The following is a 12,820-nucleotide window of genomic DNA, read 5'->3' as shown; positions in this document are numbered from 1 at the left end:
TGCGTGATTTGCAACTGTGTGACAGCTTTATTACATGTGAGGAATGTCTATTTCTTACACATTCCTCACATGTAATAAAGCTGTCAAACAGTTGTAAATCATGCACACTGGAGCGATTCAAACATATTACTGAACAGCTATAAATACCCGGAGCTCGGCCCGAGCATACTCGGACAGAACATACTCGCTCAACCCTAGACACTAATCTTTTTCACTTCTGTGCTGTCAGATACTATAGGGACATTTTTTAAATTTTATTATGGCTTTAACTCTATGGATAAGCTGTAAGCTGTGACATTCTCTCACTATCCAGTTTCACTATAATATGGCTGCTGCATTTCCTGCTTCTGCTTTTATGCAGGCTATGATAGTCCCTCCTGATTGGTTGTACTATATCATGTGATTTGATATATGCAAGGCATTATTGGAAATCCCACCCAAATGATTAATCTCTGCATATGCATTTTTTGGCAATGTATGAAATGGCGTTTGCCAATATAGGTGATTTACTCAAACTGAATTGCAAATAGTTCAAATTTACCAGATTCAGCTAATTCATAAAAATTTGACACAAATTTGATTGTCATAGAATTGATTCACTCCTCTCTATAAATAACCTTATAATCTGGCACTTTCAGGTGTTTTCAAATTTGGATGCATTAAAAACATAGGACATGGTAGCACTGCTAATTATCAGTGGCGTTCTGTAATGCTAGAGCAGACATAAATCTAAATACTAGACATAAGTGAATTGATTCAATGTGAATGCAATTTTTAGTAATTCGAGGACCCTGGAGAATTCTAATCATTTGCGTTCACTTAATGCACATGAGTTTAAATGGCTACCACCATTTTGCGTGTTGCAGAAGATTGCATAAGCTAGAGACCTTCTCTGTTTGATGTCATACATGTCTTTTCAAGCCAACTGAAGTACTTGAGATTCGCAGCATATCAAATTTTGGGGGAAAATTTTGCAAAGTTAGAGAATTCAAATGACTCTGACTTCTCGCAAATTAATATTGGATTCTCTGTATCCGGGGTGGAAATCACTTCAGCTTAGAGGAGAAGAGAGGAGGGGCTGAGCTGTCTCCATCAACTAATATTAATGGTGGAGTAAGTGTTAATGCTCAACTTACATTAAAAGAACTGTGCTAGAGGCATCATGGCAATTGCCTTCAGTAATTGTAGACCTTGTAGAAGAAGAAGCACCTTGCTCAGCTCAAAAAAATTTATTAATTTAGGCTAGTAAGTTTATTTATGGGATATATTTAAACAAAGTATGTGTTTCATGTCTTTTCTCGTATGAGATTGGATTGGCTACTGCCTATTTAATAAGCTATATACCTTTGGTTAAGACTTCCATATGTAGATGAATAAATTGTTTCGCAGGACTCTGGTCCATTGGCCATGTTGGTAGTCAATTAGCCAAGTTAGTAGTCCTGCTGGACAGCAGCCCTGCAAATCACCTGATTGCCAATGGAATCCCTGGTGTCCCTTCTGATTTGTAGGCTCGGCACACAATCATCATTCCGGCGTCTCGTATGTCTGATGTCATTCCAGGCCTACTAATCAGAAGGGGTGCCAGAGATTCCGGCAAGTAGGAGACAGGTCATAGACCACAGACTACTGATGTGAAAACTGGACTATTGTCCTCAAATCGATTTGCTTTTCTACAGGCTCATGATTTGGTTTTATAATTATATGTGATAAGCTTGATGAACACCCCAGTTTGTGGCTGAAACGCATAGGATATATTTTTATTGGATATATTTTTTTACATGTTTATATATATGGTAATTGTTAATCGTAAAAAAAAGAAGATAAGAAAAACCTTTTTACTGTTCTTCAATGTGGGTCAGCACCTTTAAAGGCAATCCCTTAACCATTCATATGCTCGTGCAGGACAAAAACATAAATTCATAATAACTTTTTTATTTGCTGTACTTTGTTATTCCGGTGAAATCCTCAATTTTATCAATATGCAAATGAGTTATTAAGTGCTCCGGGTGGGATGAAGCACCTAATGAAAGTTTGCCTCCCAAGGCCATTTACTTCCTTAGCGCCTGCTTCTCTATGTTGATTGATAGCTGAAGTTATGAGCCGGACAGGAAATAACAACGCCTGCTTACATCACCGCGATCCTTGCGCTTGCACTGTATGCAAGTTGTCCTTCTGAGGGCACAGGTTTCAGCGTGCACCACTTCATTATGCTCTTTGCTGGTTGAAACGCTTAAGGTCTCAGTTATATATTGACAAAATTACAGATTTCTCACGTGTTGGGTTTTTCAGAGTCAGAAATCTGCAGCAAAACCAATCTCTGGCAGAAAATCAGCTGCGTCAAAAATGCAGGTTTTGATGCATTTATTGATGCTTTTTTCCCCATTTTTTCAGCGTTTTTTCACTGTTCTTCTGTCTCTATTTATGCAAGTACATAAATTTCTGTGAAAAAAAAGAACCCCATTCTATTTTGCCATCAAAAACATTGATGCAAATTTTGGTGCGTTTTTGCTGCATTTTTTCAGCGCTTTTTTCATTACTCATTACTTTCTGTGGGTGAAAAAACACTGAAAGAAGTGACATGCTCTTTTCTCCAAAAACCCAACCAGGGCACAAAATAAGCAAAAACAAAAAAACAAGATGTGTGAACAGAGAATTCTGGTTTCTCATAGACTTTGATGGTACTGCAAAACACAGCTGAAAATTTGCATAAAAATCTGCAGCAAAAAAAATGCTGAAAAACCCAACATGTGTGAACATAGCCTAAGGGGAGTTAGACTGGTTGACAGATTTCTATTAAATAGAGCAGATATTCATAGCATACAACAATTATTATTGATATGATTTTGTTTTCTTTGCCCTATCTATATAGTAGAGATGTTACTCTCCATTATCATTCTTCCTCGGACTACAATGTGATGATACTGATAGTGTGCACTGCAAAAGCTCAAAAGTAATAAACCTAAAGTAAGGACACAATAGCCAATGTGCAAATATTATGCATTTTACATAATTACTTTTTATGCTCACATTTACAAATAAAAAAAAAAACAGAATTATTATAGAGATTTTTTTTACCTCCTGTCCATTTAATTATTTTTTCATCAGTTGTGATCACTGGAGTAAAGTAACAATTTAAGAAGGTAATTTCATATATTACTCGCAATCCCCTAGAGAGAACATGCTGAGCAAATATATACCATTTTCTGCATTTCAAACAACTTTGAGAAAAGTAAACTTGAACATTCATAATGTAGCAGGATTGGTAAAGTAAAGAATGCTTAAACCCAAATGTAACACTTTATTTCAGACACAGGAAGTACAAACTTGATAAGGCATTAGGCTACACATTACTTTTGCCATATTGCAAGAGTTGAGCCCCATGGAGCAACTTTTGTTTTAATCGCATTCGCAACTTTACTTTTTTGGCAATAAATATTAGGGCCTTCAATGGATATTGACAGGTACATTATAGAGTAGTAGCAGTTAGCTGTAGTATTCTTATCCATCTCGATACATCCATATAGTTTACAATGCGTACCTTGTAACCTAGTCAAGCCATAGAGACAAGATAAAGAATGCCCCAAATTAGCCATAGTCACTTTGTCAAGAGAAATGGTAATCGAGCAACTGAGAGCCAGTACACTACCCTGCCTCAGAGAGATATTGCATCATACTATGTATCTTGGGATATGTTGGGTTTAGAGGCAAGTTAATCATTCGATTTTTTTCAGATAAGTGCTTTCCATGATTTTCATGGCTAGCACTCGTACATATGATGTTCTATGAGGCTGTACACCTGTCCTATTTTTTCCTCGGACTGAGTGGTCCACATAAAAAATGGTTGACGTGCCCTTTTTTGATCCGAATGCCAGATGAAAAATGGCAACGGAAATCTATGGGTCAGTGAAAAAAAATCGGACCGCACTCAGATGACATTTGACTGCGGTCTGATTTTCACAGACTGACAGAATGGAGAGGGTGGAGAAACCTTTTCTTTTTTTCTTTCTCCACGTCTGATGCCACTCTGATCAGCATTTGATCAGTGTTTGTTAAGAGTCTATCAGAATAATCAGACTGTTTTTCTTGGATGTGGACCCTACCGTGAGGTACAGTTTTCAAGAATATATTTTTTGTTAGTGAGCTGTCCGTGTGCACAACAGACCGAACATGGACAGCACAATGGCCAATTCAACGCAATTCAATATGCAAGCGCACAAGCAATTTTCCATATAGACCTTAGATCCATCTGTTTAAAAAAAAATCACAGCATGCATTAATATTGTTCTTTGTGCGGAGACAAAACAATGCCAGCTTGAATGGCACAAAGCTGGTTCACCAGTTTACAATGCGGAAGTCCGCTTCGACCTGCTATTGGATGCAGTCACATTCGCAATCTGTGGACTTGACAAGCCCCAGAAATTACATTTTTGTGCAAACTCACCCTAAACCTGTCTATGATATTAATGAAACTAATGCTGATAAGTGAACTTTACGAAAAAATACCAATAGTTATATTAGGGTCATTTTATTGACACATGGTTCTGAATCAGGGAAATGGCAGTGGTTGGCAAAACACAGCCCTTCATTCATTGTGGTGCTGTTAGTGGCTGTAGATTTACGGCATTGATATCATTATATGCCATATAATCATTGCAGACATTTAGAGCATTAGTGTATATCCACATGGGACATAAATATGTAGCCTTTACTAACAGAAAGCTGCAATTCAACACCTAACTTGATATGTTCAATAGCTTTGTTAAAAGGGTTGTCTATCCTTAGGGAACCAGTCTGCACACTGTGTGTGAATCCTTACAGTGTGCACATTGCGCGCTGTGAGTATTCTCCCGTGACGGTGGCGGGAGCAGGCGGGCGCATGACCGTAAGTATGTTATTTTGATTTACATACAAGCAGTCACGTGCTGACTAGACGTACGCAGCCTGACACGTCTAGACGGAATGTGGCTAGAAGTATGCAAATTGCATTTTTGCAGTCACATGACCGCCCGGTCCTGGCATTGGCATCCGATAATCCTCACAGCGCACCGTGTGCACTATAAAGATTCACAAGTCTGCAGTCACATAGAGTGACTGCAGATTTGCACCCTAAAGTCAGACAACCCCTTTAAGTGTTAAGTTACAGTTAACATCTCTATTAGCTGCAGATTTTACAAAATGGAAAATCCACAGCTAATCGCTAGGATTAAATTGCAGATTCAGCTGTGGATTTATCAATGATGTAACTCTAATCAACACCAGGATGAAAATCCACAAAATAAATTAACATGATTTGGAGGTCAATCATGTAGCACTGCAGATATGCTGCAGATTTATTTCCGTTGCAATTCTGAACCGTGCCTTATGCTACTTCTTAACATTTGTGTACACCCCAAAAAATAAGTTGTAAAATAGCATAAATCTCCCCAATGATGAGATTGGTGCTCTGCAATTACCCCCAATAGCTGCATGGCAATGGCCAAAGAGTTGGGTTTTGCCATCGCTGACTCGACCATTGTGTCGGAGACAAAGCATTCTATACTACAAAAATGTAATTTTTGTAAAATATTTCCCCTTCTTTTTACAGCATTGTTACATTTATTCACCAATATTTTCGAGGCGAATTCACAATGTAAAATATATCTGCAATAAGATATATACTCGATTTTTCATTAGCTTATATATACACACCACAGTTGAGTGCAGGAAAGATTTTTTTTTTACAGAATGGATCTGAACATCATCTAAATCTTTTGATGTTTTGATGGACAAGCTAAGAGCTAACAGAGTGTTCCTAGAGTTAATGATGAGAACTTCACACAGCGCACAATAGTAACTCTGCAGCAATATGCCAGGTGGAACCACTGGATATACAGAAAATCTGACACTGACTGATTACTCCTCATTTTATAGTCCAGGGTGCTTTGACAGAGCACAATTTTAGTTACAATGCTTGTTTTACCAAAACTTTCCCAATCTGTTCTGCAACTGTTCCATCTCTCTCTGGTGCTCACTGGGTTCACAAACACCAATCAATCATGTTTTCAATTCTGTATCTCCAATTTAATTCCTTAAATGAGTAAATCTCCTGTAAAAGTCAATCACTGTGTCAAGCTAATGTTTTATTTCTGAGCCGTTCTTAAAATATTAGATACTGAAAATAGAAAACAAAGTATAAATGGGTAACTGGGCATATAAATGAGAGATCAAGATAGCATGTGGTATATGTTAGAATGAGACATTTTAGAGCATGTCAGCTTTATGCTGGGGCGACATGGCCATTTAGGCTGTGACACTGGCCAGTCAAAGATCACTATGTGCTTCTGCTACATCGTAGTGTAATACAGGTGAATGTGGCCATATTGCAAAGCCTAGACTACCGTGATCACCACAAGTAAGTAGCAAAAAAATAACAGTGTGTCCAACTTTTTGTGCCTGGTGTCCTGGCTAATATCACCAGGAGAGCCAAAGTCTAAAGATAAGTCAGATATTATGTCTACACTGCTTTATGCATAAATATATACTTAATTAAAGGATCTAAATACTGAAAATATTGAAATAGGGAGAAACCGTACATATTTGACCTGCTTTTTACATTGTAAATGGGATGGAAAATGGCTTCTTTCTGGATCAGGGAGGATCACTTCAGCTGCCCAATCAATATGATATTAATAGGTTAACAAACATCATATTAGGAAACCTTAATTCAAATATGAAGAATAGTTTGGATATCACAAGACTTAAGGTGTAAAAAGGGATATTCTCGCCATTTAGTTTCAAGAGGGCACCATTCCCTTGCCTTCTGACGTGTTGCTTGTCAGAGGGAAGGAGTAGCTCTGTGTTCTCTCCGATGTTGGAAGAATTAGTAGCTCTGCCCATGCAGCATCAGAGGAGTGGAGTGGCACTAAATCTGGCCCACATTCAATGATCTGACCAGCGGCTGCTCTTTCACTTCTTCCAGATTGTGACAAAGTCACTGGCAAAGTACTGGAGGAGATATGTAGCAGTGAGATTCTTAGCTCCAGTAATTAAACATAGAAAAAAGGTTCCAGCACATGAAGGGATAAAGCCATCTTTAGTGCTAAGATGATTGAACACCTGTAGAGATGGAGGAGGTCAGAGGATAAAATTCACAGCCTTGAGAGCATTGTGTGGGGTGGGCCTGGAGGTGAAAGCTCTGAGCTGTTTGTTTCACACATGCTGGATATATGGAGATTGCAGGTCTCCTGGATTGAATGCCTTTGTTAAAAAACATGTAAGCTGGACCCTAAGCCAGGTGGGCTAACCATCACTATTCTATGGACTTGTTATTTTATGTTTTACCTTTTTCCAGACAAAAGCTGTGTTTATGTTTTCTGGTGACGTGGTTTATGAGGATTGCCGCACTTTAAATAGAAACGGTGCCTGTGTCTGCCTCTTTAAGAAGCCAAGTGAGTCAATCTACCACAGGATGTATGTGATTTGTCCGAAGGTGAGGTGAGGGAAGAAAGAGCTGTTCGGCCACAGGGATCTCATGACATAACAATGTCACATGATCCCCGGGAAAGCCAGTGCTGACACTGCTGGAACAGTTGACATGGTGGGATGGCTTTTATGTTTTTTTTAATCAAAATTATGTTAACCAAGCAACCTATATTATTTTAATGCTCTATTTCTATTTATTTATTTACTGCAGGGTGTTTGCTTATTTTGTTTTTGTCTGGGGTTTTTGTCTGTTTAGTGGCCAGTGTGAACATGCACCTATACGCTGCATGCACACCAACTTATATTCCAGTATCTCTTTAGTTTGTTTTTTTAACCCCTTTAATAACTACAGTTGGCAAAATATATAGTTGTCGTGAAATATAATATTAAATTATAAGACTACCCATTTCGGTTTGTAGGTTTACTTGCATTTTGATGTAAAGGACCAAGCCACTTTGCATGTTATGTAAGTTAATGACCAAGCCTCATCTACTAATTCTGATCAGTGTCAAATTGTGGTAACAGCTCTGAAATGCTTGAACACATCCCAGTAATTCTGAGAATGTTTTTTTAATGACATTTTGAACTTTATGTTAATGGTAAATTATGATTGTTATTATTTGTGTTTATTAATGAAAATCTCAAAAAAGTTACAAAAAATTAGAAAATGTTGCAATTTTCAAACTTTGAATTTTTATGCCCTTAAACCAGAAAGTTAAATCCCATAAAATAGTTAATAAATAACATTTCCCATATGTGTACTTTTCATCATCATCATATTTGAAACATATTTTTTTGTTAGGAAGTTATAAGGGTTAAAGTTTATCAACAATTTCTCATTTTTCCAACAAAATTTACAAAACCAATTTTTTTAGGAACCGCATCACATTTGAAATGACTTTGAGGGGTCTTTGAAACAGAAAGTACCCAAAAATGACACTATTTTAAAAACTGCACTCCACATCATGCTAAAAACCACATTCAATTTAGATGCTTCACAGGAATTAAAGAAATGTGGATAGAAAAAATGAACATTTTACTTTTTCTCACAAAAAAGTTGTTTTAGCTCCAAATTTTCAATTTTCACAATGCTAACTGGAGAAAAAAGACTGTACAATTTGTTGTTCAATTACTCCTGAGTAGTGTTGAGCCACCCCCATAGTGTTCGGGTTCGGGTTCGGTTCGGTTCGTCGAACACCGGGATGTTCGAGGAACTGTTCGTCGAACTGTTCGTCGAACACCTTAGAACACCATCGAACACTGTTAAAACCAATGGCAGGCAAACAAAAACACATAGAAACACATAGAAAACACCTGCAAAGGTGTCCAAAAGCTGACAAACTGCTCAGAAGACACTCTCTTTAAAAAAGGCGGCCGGCAAATTCAGCAGCGGCATACACCGGTACCCGACAATTTAGACAAGAAGGAATAGAGCATCACACATAGATTAGATAGATAGAAACATGTCAGTCACATATATAAGAAGTACAGTGACAGTGTTGGTTACTGCACTTGTCATTTAGTGTAAAGGATTTAGTAAAAAAAATATTAGTTTTTTCATGCACCGTCTCTTTAAAAAAGCCGGCCGGCAATTCAGCATCTGTACCCGACAATTTAGAACAGAAAGAATAGAGCTTCACACATAGATTAGATAGATAGAAACATGTCAGTCACATTTATAATAAGTACAGCGACAGTGTTGGTTACTGCACTTGTCATTTAGTGTAAAGGATTTAGTAAAAAAAATAATAGTGTTTTCATGCACCGTCTCTTTAAAAAAGCCGGCCGGCAATTCAGCATCTGTACCCGACAATTTAGAACAGAAAAAATAGAGCTTCACACATAGATTAGATAGATAGAAACATGTCAGTCACATTTATAATAAGTACAGCGACAGTGTTGGTTACTGCACTTGTCATTTAGTGTTAAAATAAAGGATTTATTAAAATAAAAATTGGCGTGGGGTTCCCCGTAATTTTAGGCTCTAGCGGAGGTTAAGCAGACGGCTGGGGCAGATGTTTGAAGCCTGGGAAGGGGGTAATACCCATGGAGCTTCACAGGCTACTAATATCAGCCCCCAGCTGAATACTTAGCCTTTACTAGCTATTAAAATGGGGGACCCCCCCCCCCAAAAAAATGACGTGGGGTCCCCCCTATGTTAATAGCTAGCAAAGGCTAGGCAGACAGCTGGGGGCTGATATTAATAGCTCAGGAAGGGTGCCATGAATATTGGCCCCCTCCCAGGCTAGAAACACCAGCCGTCAGCCGCCCCAGAAATGGCGCATCCATAGGATGCGCCAATTCTGGCACTTAGCCTCGCTCTTCCCACTGCCCTGTAGCGGTGGCAGTGGGGTAATAGGGTTGGGGTTGATGTCAGCTTATAACGCCTGCTGACATCAAGCCCAGGTTAGTAATGGAGAGGCGTCTATAAGACACCCCCATTACTAACCCCATAGTCAAAGTTAAAAAAAACACAAACACCCAGAATAAAGTCCTTTAATTGAAATAAACACACAATTCTTTATTGTTCTAAATTAAACCATACTTACCATCACGCCCATTCCAGCTGAAGCCAACGATCTCCTGTAATAAAAATAAAATAATAAACCAACATCATCCTTACCTTTCGATGGTTCCCAGGACAGCTCCAGCTCTGCTACATCGAGATGACAGGCTGGACCGCAGCAGAAAGCTGCCATCCAGCCTGTCATCCCGCGGACACTGAGAAGCGCAGGCATGCTTGCGCTCCTCAGTGTCTCGCTGTGACGGCATCCAGATGAGCCGAGGTCATGTCCAATGAACTCAGCTCACCTCATGCATGTCACTGACAGCGTGGGAAAATTCTCCTGCACTCAGCGCTTCAGCGTGGGAGAATTCTCACGCTGAAGCGCTGAGTGCAGGAGAATTCTCCCACGCTGTCAGTGACGTGCATGAGGTGAGCAGAGATCATTGGACATGAACTCACCTCATGCACGTCACTGACAGCGTGGGAAAATTCTCACGCTGAAGCGCTGTCAGTGACATGCATGAGGTGAGTTCATGTCCAATGATCTCTGCTCACCTCATGCACGTCACTTACAGCGTGGGAGAATTCTCCTGCACTCAGCATTTCAGCGTGAGAATTTTCCCACGCTGTCAGTAACGTACATGAGGTGAGCCGAGTTCATTGGACATGACCTCGGCTCATCTTTATGCCGTCTCAACGAGACACTGAGGAGCGCAAGCATGCCTGCGCTTCTCAGTGTCTGCGGGATGACAGGCTGGATGGCAGCGTTCTGCTGCGGTCCAGCCTGTCATCTCGATGTAGCAGAGCTGGAGCCGTCCTGGGAACCATGGAAAGGTAAGGATGATGTTGGTTTATTATTTTTCTTTTAATGCAGGAGATCGCTGGCTTCAGCTGGAATGGGTGTGATGGTAAGTATGGTTTAATTTAGAACAATAAAGAATTGTGTGTTTATTTCAATTAAAGGACTTTATTCTGGGTGTTGTGTTTTTTTTAAATACTTTACTAGAAATTCATGGCGGTCATGTCTAATACTGGCGTGACCCCATGAATTTTGGGCTTAGGGCCAGCTGATAATACCAAGCTGTCCCTAACCCCTTTATTACCCAGTGAGCCACCGCACAGAGCCCTGGATGAGTTGGGTACAGCACCAGAAGATGGCGATTCTATGAACGCGCCATTTTCCGGGGTGGCTGCGGACTGCAATTTGCAGCGGGGGGGAGCCAGAAAGCTTGGGCCTCCCTGCGCTGCAGATTCCAGCCCCCAGCTGCCTAGTTGTACCTAGCAGGAGAATTTTCCCACGCTGTCAGTGACGTGCATGAGGTGAGCTGAGTTCATTGGACATGACCTCGGCTCATCTTTATGCCGTCACAGAGAGACGCTGAGGAGTGCAAGCATGCCTGCGCTTCTCAGTGTCCGCGGGATGACAGGATGGATGGCAGCGTTCTGCTGCGGTCCATCCTGTCATCTCGATGTAGCAGAGCTGAAGCTGTCGTGGGAACCATGGAAAGGTAAGGATGATGTTGCTTTATTATTTTTCTTTTATTGCAGGGGATCGTTGGCTTCTGCTGGAATGGGCGTGACGGTAAGTATGGTTTAATTTAGAACAATAAAGAATTGTGTCTTTATTTCAATTAAAGGACTTTATTCTGGGTGTTTGTGTTTTTTTTTAACTTTGACTATGGGGTTAGTAATGGGGGTGTCTTATAGACGCCTCTCCATTACTAACCTGGGCTTGATGTCAGCTGGCATTATAAGCTGACATCAACCCCAGCCCTATTACCCCACTGCCACCACTACAGGGCAGTGGGAAGAGCGAGGCTAAGTGCCAGAATTGGCGCATCCTATGGATGTGCCATTTCTGGGGCGGCTGACGGCTGGTGTTTCTAGCCTGGGAGGGGGCCAATATTCATGGCACCCTTCCTGGGCTATTAATATCAGCCCCCAGCTGTCTGCCTAGCCTTTGCTAGCTATTAAAATAGGGGGGACCCCACGTCAATTTTTTGGGGGGTCCCCCATTTTAATAGCTAGTAAAGGCTAGGCATTCAGCTGGGGGCTGATATTAGTAGCCTGTGAAGCTCCATGGGTATTACCCCCTTCCCAGGCTTCAAACATCTGCCCCAGCCGTCTGCTTAACCTCCGCTAGAGCCTAAAATTACGGGGACCCTACGCTAATTTTTTTTTAAATAAATCCTTTATTTTAACACTAAATGACAAGTACAGTAAGCAACACTGTCACTGTACTTCATATATATGTGACTGACATGTTTCTATCTATCTAATCTATGTGTGATGCTCTATTCCTTCCATTCTAAATTGTCGGGTACCGCTGCTGAATTGCTGGCCGGCTTTTTTAAAGAGACGGTGCATGAAAACACTAATATTTTTTTTAAGAAATCCTTTACACTAAATGGCAAGTACAGTAATCAACACTGTCACTGTACTTCTTATATATGTGAATGACATGTTTCTATCTATCTAATTTATGTGTGATTCTCTATTCCTTCTATTCTAAATTGTCGGGTACCGCTGCTGAATTGCCGGCCGGATTTTTTAAAGAGACGGTGCATGAAAACACTAATATTTTTTTTTATAAATCCTTTACACTAAATGACAAGTACAGTAATCAACACTGTCACTGTACTTCTTATATATGTGACTGACATGTTTCTATCTATCTAATCTATGTGTGAAGCTCTATTCTTTCGGTTCTAAATTGTCGGGTACCGGTGTATGCCGCTGCTGAATTGCCGGCTTTTCATGTTTCACTGTGAGCACAGTTCCCATCGATTTGGGCAATCACTCTAATGCCACAACCACCATGGCTGTGGCATTACAGTGAGTGGCAGACAATCC

At 40.1% G+C, this 12,820-nt stretch overlaps 1 protein-coding gene across 1 annotated transcript in view; it reads right to left on the bottom strand.

Annotated features, from left to right (window-relative positions):
• The window catches only part of DPYD (dihydropyrimidine dehydrogenase), a 2,479,659-nt gene that overhangs the window by 2,298,013 nt on the left and 168,826 nt on the right, over positions 1 to 12,820 (bottom strand). The gene's annotated exons all lie outside the window — the stretch shown is intronic.

The sequence above is a fragment of the Phyllobates terribilis genome, unplaced genomic scaffold (genome assembly GCF_046119375.1).
Source record: "Phyllobates terribilis strain yellow unplaced genomic scaffold, ASM4611937v1 Scaffold_8__6_contigs__length_399053987, whole genome shotgun sequence".
Lineage (NCBI taxonomy): Eukaryota > Metazoa > Chordata > Amphibia > Anura > Dendrobatidae > Phyllobates > Phyllobates terribilis.
The sequence above is the reverse complement of the archived record's forward strand: the minus strand, read 5'-3'. Positions and strand labels throughout refer to the sequence as shown.